We start from the raw sequence: 13567 nt of genomic DNA on the forward strand, positions 1-13567 counted from the left end.
CCAAGGATGTGATTCCCACCGGAACCTCCATGGTCCCAGGGACAGCAGAATGGTTTAGCTAGTAAAATAATTCCATTTGGCTACAGGTTTCAGATGGTTAAAACCTGAATCAATCCGAAAACGTCTGTAATAAAACAGCTCAGTCACAGGACTAGAAGCCCGCTCCCTACATCAGTGATGGAGCGTCCATCCGCTCATGTCAGCTCCGCCTTCACTCGAGCTCCGCCCTCTCCGAATAGCGATCTATAAAGCAGAGGCAACTCCGCCCCCTTCTCCCTGCCCATTCCATCCGCACCAATCAGCGCGTGTCGCTGGGTCCCCGCCTCCACACGCTGCCGACTGGAGCTCCGCGCGCTGTACCACCACCATCCCGCTCGCACGGCTCACAGGAGCTTTTCGCTCTCCCGCGCGGCCGACTGGAGCTCAATCCCAACTATCCCGGAACATTGGAGCTCCGCCCACCCGTGGCCCACGCGGCCACTGGAGCTCCGCCCCACTCGCGCGGTACCACACTGGCGCTCCGCCCACACACTCTGCTCACTGGAGCTCCACCCCCCGCGCAGCCCGCTGGTCCACCGTTACACGGCTCGCCGTCGGTCTGGCCTTCGTTTTGGAGCTCCGCCTCCTCCATCACAACCCCCTGAGCTTCATATCTGCCCCGCCCATTGTCCGACGTTTGGCCCCATCAAGTATCGTTGGGCCGCATCAAATTGGTTAGTCCCGCCCAGTCCGTGGCTCCTGGCTCGCTGAGTGGCTGAACGCTGCTGTCAGTCTGCGTTCGTGTTCACCCTGGGCGCAGGCGGAGGGATGCAACTAAGCGAGGCACGTAGGCCCCCCGAGTGTTGGGTCAAATAAATAAATAAACAAACAAACAGTAAGTGAGGTGGGCTTGGATCCCCTGCTTTAATAGACAACGGTCAGCCAGAAGCTCTTATTTGTTTATTGCGGTGCAGTGGTTTGGCTTTCCTCCGGGTGTCAGGCTAAACTCGGGAGTGGGTGGAAGCTGGGCAGTGCCGCGCCCTTTCGTCGATCACAGACAAGTGCCGTTCAGCTCTGCAGGAACCGGGGCCTTCGTCGTTTCTTATACGAGTGTCGGGGGGGGTGGAGTCGAGGGAGGGGTGGGGGTCGCAGGTGGATGAGTTCTTCTAGTGGTCACAACAGTGACTTGAGACAACCCCGAGCCGTCTAAGGAGTACGCGATGTTTGCTTATTTCTCATTCTTTTCAATGTTTATATGACCCAAATAACTTTACAAGCATCTGTCTGATTTTAAATTGAACATTACTAATTATGATGACAGCTGAGCCGTTTCTGTTTGAAGGTAGTGCTGACATTTATTAGATCGATCTAGTCTTCAATTCTTCAGTTTACATGCGTAGAGAAGGTTATACATGCTCAATTGGATGTTGGTTGATTTCCTTTATAGCCTTTGTTTTTAATTTAATGTTGTTATTTGAGGAAAGTTGGAATTTTCAAGGCCACGCTTTCTCTAGTCTAGAAGATGTTAAATTGTTGTTCGTAAGCTCATGCCTGGGTTCTGCTGACATTTGAGTTTTTCTTCCCTTCTGTGCCATCCTATCTCTGTAGTGGCATTTGTTTCTGTTTCATTCTGCAACCAGGCGTTATGCTGTTTAACAATGTGGCCATTCTTACAAATGACACATCATTTAAGTTTTGCGGATAGCAGTTATGTTTCAGAGAGACCAATATCTTGAAGTTGACCTAATGTGTTTCATTACAGGAAGCTGAAATTTTAATGTGGAATAATCTATGCAGTGTTAAAGATTAAAATTGAGATTTAAATGTCAAATCATTCTTCAGAATAATTAATCATGATATTTTGCAAAAATTGAGAGGTTCTTATTTGTCTTAGTTTGAGTGAAGGAATAATAGTAGTTTTCCCAGAAAGAAAAATCCTCAGTGGTTTTATCGTTCCTTTAATAAATTACAAGGTCATTAGATTAAACTTTGAGAAAGGTATAGGGCCAACCATGGTAACTGAAATCTTGAATGGAGATAATTTAGTAAATCTTGTTACAGCTCTGTTTTTGTAATGCATTTTGAAAAAAGAAACTTGGAAAATTAAACGATTAGGGGATATTTTATAGAATTAAAGATTGACAGATTACGTTGAAAGTAAATGTGAATCTGTTTTAGCAGATGATTCAGATTTAAGATAATTGGTAAAAGAACCAGATATGAGATGAGAGGCTTTGGGATGTGCCATCTAAAAGCGTGGTGGGTACAGGTTTAGTATCTTCGAGGAGAAAGTGAGGGTTGGAGATCAGAGCTGAAAATGTGTTGTTGCCTGACCTGTTGCGCTTTTCCAGCAACACATTTTCAGCACAGGTTTAGTATGCCTTGTGAAAGGGATTCAAACATGTGCCTCAAAAGGATTTTTTTCTTTGGCTTAATAGAATGGAGTTATTTGAAAGGATCTTTCAAGGACTTTTCATTAATCGCTTGTATGATGTGGATGTCATTAACTGGGCCAATATATGTTGCTTTTGCCCTTGTGAAGATCATAGTGAGCAGCCTTGAATTGCAACAGTCCATGTGCTATAGCGAGACCATGCTATTAAGGAAGGAATTCCAGAATTTTGACCAGGTGACTGTGAAAAAGTTTGCAAAGTAAGATGTGTTAAATGGCATGTCCTTTCATCCTGGTGCTGCTCTCTGGTGATACAGCATATCTTGAGATAATCTAGTTGAGAATAAATTGAATATTATATAACCACAATCAAATTTAGGACTTTCATGACCTTAGTCTGCTGATATAAATTATAGATTAAGCCTGCTTCATGTTAGCCTAATCAGTCAATACAAGTAGCATTTTGTACGCTATATCGAAGCACTCTAACTGCTGTTCTGAAGAATTACATAGCCTGTTTCTACATTATGTATTCTATTAAGACTAACCTGTACATACCAATATATGTTCTCTAATCAAGCATTTTCATGTCCTTTCTCACCCAATGGTAAACTTTCCCCCTAACATTTTTTTTAGCATCCTATTAAATGAATCTATATGATTAGTATATTTCATATGCTGGCAAATTTCATATTTTTATCACTAGATAAAGACATTTATTCATGTTTCATGCTTTCTAGTTGACTATCTTAAATTGCTAATTCTATCTTTCCTTTTCCTTGTCACATTTGTTCAGAAGATGAACTTTCAACTTCATATACATGCTATCTCTAAAACTGCAATTTCCACTTCTGTCACATTGTTTAACTTCGTCCCTATCTCAGGTCATTTTTTGCTGAAACCCATATTCATACTTTCTTTACCTCTGGATTGACTATAACATGATACTCTTGACTGGCTGCCCAAAATCTACTTTGGCTGAATATGAAATCATGCTGCTCTTTTTCTTCCCTTATCACCTTTAAGCTTGTTGACCACATTGGCTTCAAGTCAGACAATGCCTTTATTTTTAAAATTCTCATCTTTGGTTCCAGATTTCTCCATAGTCTACTCCTCCCCATCCCTAATGTTCACCAGCTTCAGATATCTAACCTCTGGAAGAACCCAAATTTTCAATTCTTCATTTTGTGGTCATGCCTTCAATTGTCTAGGCCCTGTGGTGTGGAAAGCCCTCTCTGCACATTTCTGTCTGTCTTCATTCCTCTTTTTAAAGTATTCCTTAAAACCTATGTCTTTGACCAGACTTTTGGTCATCTGATGTAACGTCTCTTTGTGGTTTGATGTCATAATTCTGTTTATAATGTTCCTAGCTGGGGTACTATGCAGTTCTTGTTACCACACTTCAGGAAGGTCATAATTCTACTAGAAGGGATATGAAGGATGTTCACCAGAATGTTGCTTGGAGTGGACCATTTTAGCTATGAAGAGAGGTTGTATAAGCTTGTGTTGATTTCTTTGGAGCAGAAAAGGCTGTGTGGGCCCTCATTGAGGTATATAAGATTGTGAGTGACATCGATGGGTGGATAGGAGCAGCTGTTCCCCTTTGAATAATGAAGGGGCATCATTTTAAGGGAAAGGACTGAAGTTTTAGACTAAGTTAAAACCTTTTCTAACCCAAAGGGAGGCAGGAATCTGGAATGCACTGGCTAGAACAGTGGTAAGCGTTAACCTTTTAAAAAAAAATATGTGGATGAAGGCCTCAAATGTAATAGCTTTCCAAATTATCCAACAAATATTTGAAAGTGGGACTAGTATAGGTTGGCACAGACGTGATGTGCTGAAGTCCCTCTTCTGTGATGTGTGACTCTGAAATTAAAGTTTACAGGTACTGCAAGGGAGACTTTTTTTTAAGAGAAATATTTCCTTCTATGCTAATAGAAGAATTGGAATTTGCAGCCCTTGCTGATCATGTGGTCTTAATCTTAATGACAAAAGTCCATGAGCTCATTGCATTTATTGGGGGGAAGGATGGTGGAGACAGGAAGAAGGGACTCATGAAGAAAAAATGACGAAAGGTGATAAACCAATTTGAGGCAAGTGTGTTTCCTTCAAAGGTTCCACTTGTCAGTGGTATGATGTTGAGCACACATTGGTCACAGCTTACTATTTATGCTAAGGAAGTTGTACATCCTGTCTGAAAATTGCCGATATGCTGCCAAGAGACAACATCTTGGTAAACTTAGCCTATGAAAGCCGAATTATTGTTGTGTGTTGAGTCTTGGGATGCTAGTCTAAATTAAACTTTATTTTGATTCTTGTTGTAATCTTCAATTCATGCAGAGTTTTGTAGAGGTTAACAAAAATGGCATGAATCATTACTATGAATTGATTTTTAGTTGACCATTTGGAATTAGTTTTGCACGTGTTATATGACGCATAATCCTGTCTCAAGAATAGGCATCCATGAAGTGCTCTGGGCCAGCAGTAGTAGAATTGTACTCCAACACAATCTCCAACCTCATGGCTTGCATATCCCTCACTCAATCTTTACCATCAAACTAGGGGATCAACCCTAGTTCAATGGAGAGTGCAACAGGGCATGCTAGAAGCAGCACCAGGCATACCTGAAAATGAGGTGTTAACCTGGTGAAGCTCCCAAACAGAACTACTTAGCTGCCATACAGCATGAGCAAGTGATAGACAGAGCAGAGCAAACCCACAGCCAATGGATTAGATGTAAGCTCTGCCGTCCTACCACACCCAGTCGTGAATGGGGGTGATCAGTTAAACAGCTCACTGGAGGATGGTCCCCAAATATGCCCATCCTTGATTGAAGAGACTAGCACGTCAGTGCAAAGATAAGGCTGAAGCATTTGCCATATGGATGATCCATCTCTTCTACTTCCAGAGTCCCCATCATTACAGATACTAGTCTTTAGCCAAATCAGTTTACTCCATATGATGTCAAGAAACGGTTGGAGGCTATGAGCCCTGACAACATTCTTGCGATATTACTGAAGACTTGTGGTCCAGAGCTTGTCGCTCCCCTTGCCAAGCTGTTCCAGTACAGTTACAGCACTGGCATCCACCTGACAATGTAGAAAATTGCCCAGGTACCCAGGACATAAAAAGTAGGAAAAATACAACCCTGCCAATTATCACTCCATCATTTTGCTCCTGATCGTCATTACAGTGCTATCAAGAGTTATTACTCAGCAATAACATGCTCAGTGTTGCCCAATTTAAATTCCTCCAAGGCCACTCTGCTTCTGACTTCATTACAGCCTTGATTCAAACACAGATAAAACAGCTGGATTCCAGAGGTGAGGTGAGAGTGACAACACTTGACATCAGGGCTACATTTGACCAAGTATGGCATCAAGGAGTCCCAGCAAAACTGCAATCAATGGGTATCAGAGAGCAAACTCTCTGCTGGTTGGAGTCATATCTGGCATATAGGAAAATGGCCATGGTTGTTGGTGGTCAGTCATCCCAGCTTCAGGTTATCTCTGCAGGAGTTCCTCAGGGTAGTGTCCTGGACCTAACCATCTTCAGCTGCTTCATCAATGAACTTCCTTCCATCATAAGTTCAGAAGTGGAGGTGTTTGCTGATGACTGTATAATTTTCAGTACCATTTGTGACTCCTCAGATACTGAAGCAGTCAACAAGATCTAGACAATATCCTGGCTTTGGCTAATAATTGGCAAGTAATATTCGTGCCACACAAATGTCAGGCAGTTACCATCTCCATTTAAGAGTTAATCTAATCACTGTCCCTAGACAGTCAATGGTGCTGTCATCACTGAATCCCCCACTGTCAGCTACCCAGAATGTTACAATTAACTAGAAATTCAGTAGGACTCTCCACCTAAACACAGTGGCTACAAGGGCAGGTCAGAGGCTAGGAATACCATGGTGAATAATGCACCTGATGTCCCCAAAGCTTTTCACCATCTACAAAGCACAAGTCAGGAGTGTGATAGAATACTCCCCACTTGCCTGGATGGGTGCAACAACACTCGAGTTTGATATCATGCAGGACAAAGCAGCCCGCTTGATTGTGCAGACATTCCCTCCACGACCGTCACTCAGCAGCAGCAGTGTTTTTTTATATTCATTCATGGGATGAGGGTGTTGATGGCTGGGCCAGCATTTATTGCCTATCTCTAATTGCCTAGAATTGAGTGTCAACGATATTGCTGTGTGTCTGGGCTCACATATAGGTCAAGTAAGGATGGCAGATTTCCTTTCCTGTGTGACATTGGAAAACTCATCTGGTTCACTAATGATCAATAATGGATTTATCGTCATTATTAGACTTAATTCCAGATTTTTTGGAATTCAAATTCCATCATCTGCCACTGGGATTTGAACCTGGGTCCCCAGAACATTGCCTGGGTCTCTGGGTTAATAGTCAAGCAATAATAACACAAGGCCATTGCCTCCCTTCCCTGTATTATCTATAAGACGCACTGCAGAAATCCACCAAAGATCCAGACAGCACCTTCCAAACCCATGATCATTTCCATCTAGAAAGACAAGGGCAGCACATACATAGGAGCAGCACTGTCTGCAAGTTCCTGTTCAAGTCACTTACCATCCTGACTTGGAAATGTATTGCCATTCCTTTACTGTCGCTGGGTCAAAATCTTGTAATTCCTTCCTTGAAGGCCTTGTGAGTCAACCTACAGCATGTGGATTGAAGCAGTTTTAAGGAGGCAACTCACCACCACCTTAAGGGCAAATAGGGATGGGCTATAAAATGCTGACCAGCCAACGATGTCCATGTGCCATGAGTGAATGTAAAATAAAAAAATGATTTTTAGGCCTTTATTCACATTATGATCTCAGTTGATGGTGCTGCTAAGTTTGTCATCCATGTTTGCTTTTGTTTATTTCATTAACATTGTGGTCTGTTATGAAGATGTATTTACATGTGGCTGCAGGTTTTCTTTAATGGCACAACAGAGATTTAGTGCACAAAACAAGAAATGAGTTGAAGTCAAGTTACCTAACAAAGAATACAATTTAGAAAAATCTTAAAATGCCACAGCTAAAGTACCTGCAAGGTTCAGCCATTTTTTTGACACAATGTTAGAAATGCAAATCCAAATGAATTAAACACCCTTTCTCAAATCCTTCTTCACTGATGTTTGACTGTTCCTTTGCCATGTACTGTAGATGAAATTCAGTCTGTCTTTTCCAAATGTATCAACATGAACTGTTTCACAGTTCTAAGAGCCTAAGCTTTCTCAGTTCTAGTAATCTGCAGATTTCGCGCCAGAATCTCCTGGTTTGGAAGTTCCACGAAGTAAATTTTTGCTACTGTGGTAACTTTTTTATTCACTTTTTTTTCTAGGAGAGAAGCTATGCATGTTTCTGACCCCAGTCAAGTCTCTCCCAAAGTCCTCCTTTAAAATTTTAATCTTTGGATTTTCTAAACTAAAATCAATCTTTGATTCTTCTGAAAATCAGCCGAAAGTGTTTCATTTTTACTGTACATGTCACATAGCAGATATTGAGCCACGTGGCCTTTTGTTGGCTGCTTCCAGTCTTTATTTTTGAATAAAGGAGTTACACTTGCTTTTTCAATCTATTGGAACCTTCTATGAATCAATTATCTCACTTTTAAAATCTAAGGTTGAAGTCTATCAGGACCTGGGGAGTTGTCAGCTCACAGCTCCAATGATTTGCTCAATACTTCTCATTTGGAATAGTGAATTAGTAACGCATGATGTCACTGAGTGGAAGATAAAATTAAAAAAAAACTGTCCTCAGTCAAAGATGTGTTTGCCAATTGAAAGTTTGGCGATTGTTTTCACAACGTTTGGGTTGGGGGGAGTGAGTGGGTAATCAGAAGATGAGGCAAACAATACCTTACTCGGTTCACCACTATTAGGGGGGGGTTAGAAATTAAGTCTGCAATGTGTTAAAACTTTATTGTGCTTGTGTGCTAATATTAGCTGTTCATTAACTTGTACAGAGAAACCAGAACTATCTGTGTACAGGAAACCAAGCTGTCCAAACAGCAATCTATCAGCTCAATTAGTCTTTTGGACTTTTTACAAGAAAGGGAGAGAGGTGTAAAAATAGTTCCCAATGTAAATTTCCTGGCTGTATTTTGAAAACAGATACAATTCTAAAATTCTCAATGCAGCATATTTCCCACAGAATATATTTGGTTAGAATAATTACTTTTAACCAGATTAGAGAAACCTTGGTTTTAACTTTTTCAGACTTCAAACTATAAATTTATTTTCTTTCTAAGCCATAGTATTTTAAATTTGCGCGGATTTTAGAAGATAAATGTTCTGAAATTGTTAGAAATTTATGTTTTCCTTGGGGCCATGGACTGAAGGATGCATTCCTTTATTAAAAGGATTTCCTTTAACACATACTTCGTTACTGAAGTTCTATCTGATCATAACTTTTCTACTTAATTTATCTTGAAGGTTCTTTTATTAGTTGTTTTGTTGTTTTTAAGGATGTAAATATTGCTTAAACAAGTACATGTTTTAAGTATTAGAGCTATATTAATTAACCACCTACATTAACAGGTGTGTTTTATAATAGCCAGATAGTCATAAATTTCTTTCAGCTCTATAGTTTAAATTACACTCACAAAAGATTGAAAAGAAGCACCGGTAAATCAATGGGAACACAGGAGCAGCAACTTTCATTATTTCCTCTAAAATTACCGATATGGTTGGTATTTTTATAACCTGGTTTAAACATGAACTGCAAGATGTTAATTCCAAGATGAACACTTAATGGTTAATCATTTATTATTTTGTATCTCTAGTTTTCTATTGTAGTTTTTGACCATTAGTGCAAGAACCAAGCAGTAGAAGTTAATAGCCAGTCGAGTTTTGTTTCACATTGGGAAATTTTTTTTCTGAACTTCTTAAGAATTTGAGAAAAGTAAACTGTTTCTGATGAGCTAATCCACAGAGCATTGGCTTAAACCTATTCTATTAAATGCAGCTTGTTTTTAAATGTGGAAATTTTCTAATCTGGCTGTACATGCATCGGAAAAGGCAAGGACTGATTAGGGGTAGAATGGCTTTCTGTGTGGGAAATCATGTCTCACGAACTTGATTGAGTTTTTTTTTGAAGAAGTAACAAAGAGGATTGACAAGGGCAGATTGGTAGATGTGATCTATATGGACTTCAGTAAGGCATTCAGCAAGGTTCTTTGTGATAGACTGGTTGATTGGATCTCATGGAATACAGGGTGGACTTGTCATTTGGATACAGAACTGGCATGAAGTTAGAAGACAGGTGGTGGTTGAGGGTTGCTTATTAGACTGGAGGCCTGTGACCAGTGATGTGCCACATCGATCAGCACTAGAGTCGTAGAGATGTACAGCATGGAAACAGACCCTTTGGTCCAACCCGTCCATACCGACCAGATATCCCAACCCAATCAAGTCCCACCTACCAGCACTCGGCCCATATCCCTCCGAACCCTTCCTATTCATATACCCATCCAAATGCCTCTTAAATGTTGCAATTGTACCAGCCTCCTCCACTTCCTCTGGCAGTTCATTCCATACACATACCACCCTCTATGTGAAAAAGTTGCCCCATAGGTCTCTTTTGTATCTTTCCCCTCTCACCCGAAACCTATGCCCTCTAGTTCTGGACTCCCTGACCCCAGGGAAAAGACTTTGCCTATTTACCTTATCCATGCCCCTCATAATTTTGTAAACTTCTATAAGGTCACCCCTCAGCCTCCGACGCTCCAGGGAAAACAGCCCCAGCCTGTTCAGCCTCTCCCTATAGCTTAAATCCTCCAACCCTGGTAACATCCTTGTAAATCTTTTCTGAACCCTTTCAAGTTTCACAACATCTTTCCGATAGGAAGGAGACAGGAATTGCACACAATATTCCAACAGTGGCCTAACCAATGTCCTGTACAGCCGCAACATGACCTCCCAACTCCTGTACTCAATACTCTGACCAATAAAGGAAAGCATACCAAAAGCCGCCTTCACTATCCTATCTACCTGTGACTCCACTTTCAAGGAGCTATGACCTGCACTCCATGGTCTCTTTGTTCAGCAACACTCCCTAGGACCTTACCATTAAATTTACAAGTCCTGCTAAGATTTGCTTTCCCAAAATGCAGCACCTCTCATTTATCTGAATTAAACTCCACCCGCCACTTCTCAGCCCATTGGCCCATCTGGTCCAGATCCTGTTGTAATCTGAGGTAACCCTCTTCGCTGTCCACTACACCTCCTCCAATTTTGGTGTCATCTGCAAACTTACTAACTGTACCTCTTATGTTCGCATCCAAATCATTTATGTAAATGACAAAAAGTAGAGGGCCCAGCACCGATCCTTGTGGCACTCCACTGGTCACAGGCCTCCAGTCTGAAAAACAACCCTCCACCACCACCCTCTGTCTTCTACCTTTTTCAGCCAGTTCTGTATCCAAATGGCTAGTTCTCCCTGTATTCCGTGAGATCTAACCTTGCTAATCATTCTCCCATGGGGAACCTTATCGAACGCCTTACTGAAGTCCATGTAGATCACATCTACCGCTCTGCCCTCATCAATTCTCTTTGTTACTTCTTCAAAAAACTCAATCAAGTTTGTGAGACATGAAAGGTCCACTGCTTTTTGTCATTTATAAAAATGATTTGGATGTGAACACAGAACTTATATTTAGTAAATTTGCAGATGAAACCAAAATTGGAGGTGTAGTGGACAGTTGAGAAGGCTACCTCTGAGCACAATGGGATCTTGATCAGATGGGGCAATGGGCTGAGAAGTGGCAGATGGAGTTTAATTTAGATAAATGCAAGGTGCTGCATTTTGGGAAAGCAAATCTTAGCAGGACTTATACACTTAATGGTAAGGTCCTAGGGAGTGTTGCTGAACAAAGAGACCTTTTAGAGTGCAGGTTCATAGTTCCTTGGAAGTAGAATCGCAGGTAGGTAGGATAGTGACGAAGGCATTTAGTATGCTTTCCTTTATTGAATATAGGAGTTGGGAGGTCATGTTGCAGTTGTGCAGGACATTGTGTTACGATACAGGGTGACACCAACAACACAGGAAAGATTTATCCCATGTGAGAGGCCAAGAACTATTTAAAGTAAAAATTAATTAGTTTATTTCTTAAAGTATAACAGAGAATAATTAACTAACAACTATTTACAACTCCTTCCTCTAATTATATTTTATCTTCCTTTCTATAATACGAGTAAAACGAGTATAGTAAAACACCCGATTTAAGATTTACCGAAAAATTCAAATTTTAAAACCAGTCAGCCGTCGCATCTCCTCTTTGCAAATTTGCTCTCCAGGTCAGTGTCGATGTCTGTGCAAACCCCTTCTCTAGACAAGTACCTCTCAGACAGTTCTGACTAGCAATCTACATCTGTTGGTCTGGTGGCAGTTCTCCTCTTAACTGTTCAATTTTCCATGGTCTTATACCACACCACCAAAGCATCGGATTGTGTCATTGGCTTTTAAGATGGTCAATATACTAAATCCAGACTTGATTAGAATTTGGTATTTTCTTTTTGAGGTATAATTTAAACTAATTGGCCTAATTCAAATCTGTTTTTGTCTCCAGGCGACCAGCTACACTAACTGCTAGACCACGTAGAACATAGCACAGTACAACGCAGGACAGGCCTTTCGGCCCTCAATGTCGCACCGACCTGTGAACCATTCTCGGCTCGTCCCCCTACACTATCCCAAAATCATCCATGTCCTTCTTTAAGGATTGTTTAAATCTCCCTAATGTGGCTGAGTTGACTACGTTAGCAGGTAGGGTATTACACGCCCTTACCACTCTCTGCATAAAGAACGTGCTACATTGTATCTTGTTGAGAACACTTGGTGCTGTCAGGTAGTTCTAACTTTTAACTTTCTTAACTTTCTTAAAGGTACAGTCACCCACATCTTCATAACAAATTGTTAGGGCAGTTTTGGAATATTGCGTGCAATTCACAACACCCTATTGGCAGGATGTTGTGAAACTTGAAAGGGTTCAGAAAAGATTTACAAGCATGTTGCCAGGGTTGGAGAATTTGAGCAATAGGGATAGGCTGAATAGGCTGGGGCTGTTTTCCCTGGAGCATCAGAGGCTGAGGGGTGACCTTATATAGGTTTATAAAATCATGAGGGGCATGGATAGGATAAATAGACAAGGTTTTGTCTCTGGGGAGAGGGAGTCCTGAACTAGAGGGAATAGGTTTAGCGTGAGAGGGGAAAGATATAAAAGGGACCTAAGGGGCAACTTTTTCACACAGAGGGTGGTGCAACGTTTTGGAATGAGCTGCCAGTGGAAGTGGTGGAGGCGGGTACAATTACAGCATTTAAAAGGCATCTGGATGCCTATTTAAATAGGAAGGGCTTGGAGGGTTATGGGCTAATTGCTGGCAGATGGGACTAGATTAGGTTAGGATATCTGGTTGGCATGAATGAGTTAGACCAAAGGGTCTGTTTCTGTGCTGTACGTCTCTGTGACTCTATAACCAGAATAATAGTAACTTTCAAAATTACTTCAGATTGCTCTTAGCTGGTTTCCTATGGATATTATGCTGTAGATAAAGTTGAGACAATTTTTAAAAGTTGTTGTTTTGGTTTACATTGAGATTGGGCCAGGTATAAATAGAGGAGTTACTGAAATAATTTGTTGAATAAGGAAAGGATTTGAAAAAAAAAATGCCTTGTTGGTTACTTCCCATAGGCACAGCATACTTAAAAGGGTACAGCAAGCCAGACTCCTTCCTAGTATTCCCATCCTGACTATGTCTGCTCTGAATTTCTTTGTTGAGGTAATCCCTTCTGTTCCTCTTGCTGTACTGTGGAAAAACTGATTTTCGCCGCTGCCAGAAACGTCAAAAATAAGAGCAGAATTAGGCCATTTGAGCCATTGAGCCTCCTTTTATGTCATTCAATATAATTATAGTCAAACTCTATCTCAATGCTATACTTCCAGCTCTCTCCCCATGCCCTTTAATGGGCTTTAGTGTGGTTGTAAGTTTGCTTGCTGAGCTGGAAGGTTCATTTTTTAGTGTCTTGAAATCTTTGTATTTCTTAAATATATTCAGTAATTGGTTTCATGGCTTCGTGTGGTAGAGTTCTATGCTCCTCCACCGTCTGAGTGGAGAAGTGTCCCCTCATCTCTGTCGGAAATAATTGACTTTTTTTTTCCCCAAAGACATTAACCCTTG

General features: G+C 41.2%; 1 protein-coding gene and 1 long non-coding RNA gene across 7 annotated transcripts in view; one reads left to right on the top strand and one right to left on the bottom strand.

Moving 5' to 3' along the window:
• The first annotated feature begins 495 nt into the window (after positions 1–495).
• The window catches only part of tesk2 (testis associated actin remodelling kinase 2), a 106403-nt gene continuing 93331 nt past the window's right edge, over positions 496–13567 (top strand). For 3 of the 6 annotated variants that reach the window (XM_087990567.1, XM_087990570.1, XM_043699101.2), the window contains exons 1-2: positions 749–874; positions 11959–12155. The gene's annotated coding sequence lies outside the window, so the exon portion shown is untranslated. Of the gene's footprint in view, positions 714–738; positions 875–11958; positions 12156–13567 lie in introns of those variants that run through there. The other 3 variants (XM_087990571.1, XM_087990569.1, XM_087990568.1) reach the window with 3 other exon arrangements.
• The window catches only part of LOC148149129 (uncharacterized), a 41496-nt gene continuing 30064 nt past the window's right edge, over positions 2136–13567 (bottom strand). The window contains exon 3 of the long non-coding RNA XR_015758143.1: positions 2136–2704. This is a non-coding gene — a long non-coding RNA (uncharacterized LOC148149129). The remainder of the gene's footprint in view (positions 2705–13567) is intronic.

This window comes from Chiloscyllium plagiosum, unplaced genomic scaffold, assembly GCF_037043375.1.
Source record: "Chiloscyllium plagiosum isolate Xiang-an unplaced genomic scaffold, Cpla_swu_hap1 HiC_scaffold_9, whole genome shotgun sequence".
Classification (NCBI taxonomy): Eukaryota; Metazoa; Chordata; class Chondrichthyes; order Orectolobiformes; family Hemiscylliidae; genus Chiloscyllium; species Chiloscyllium plagiosum.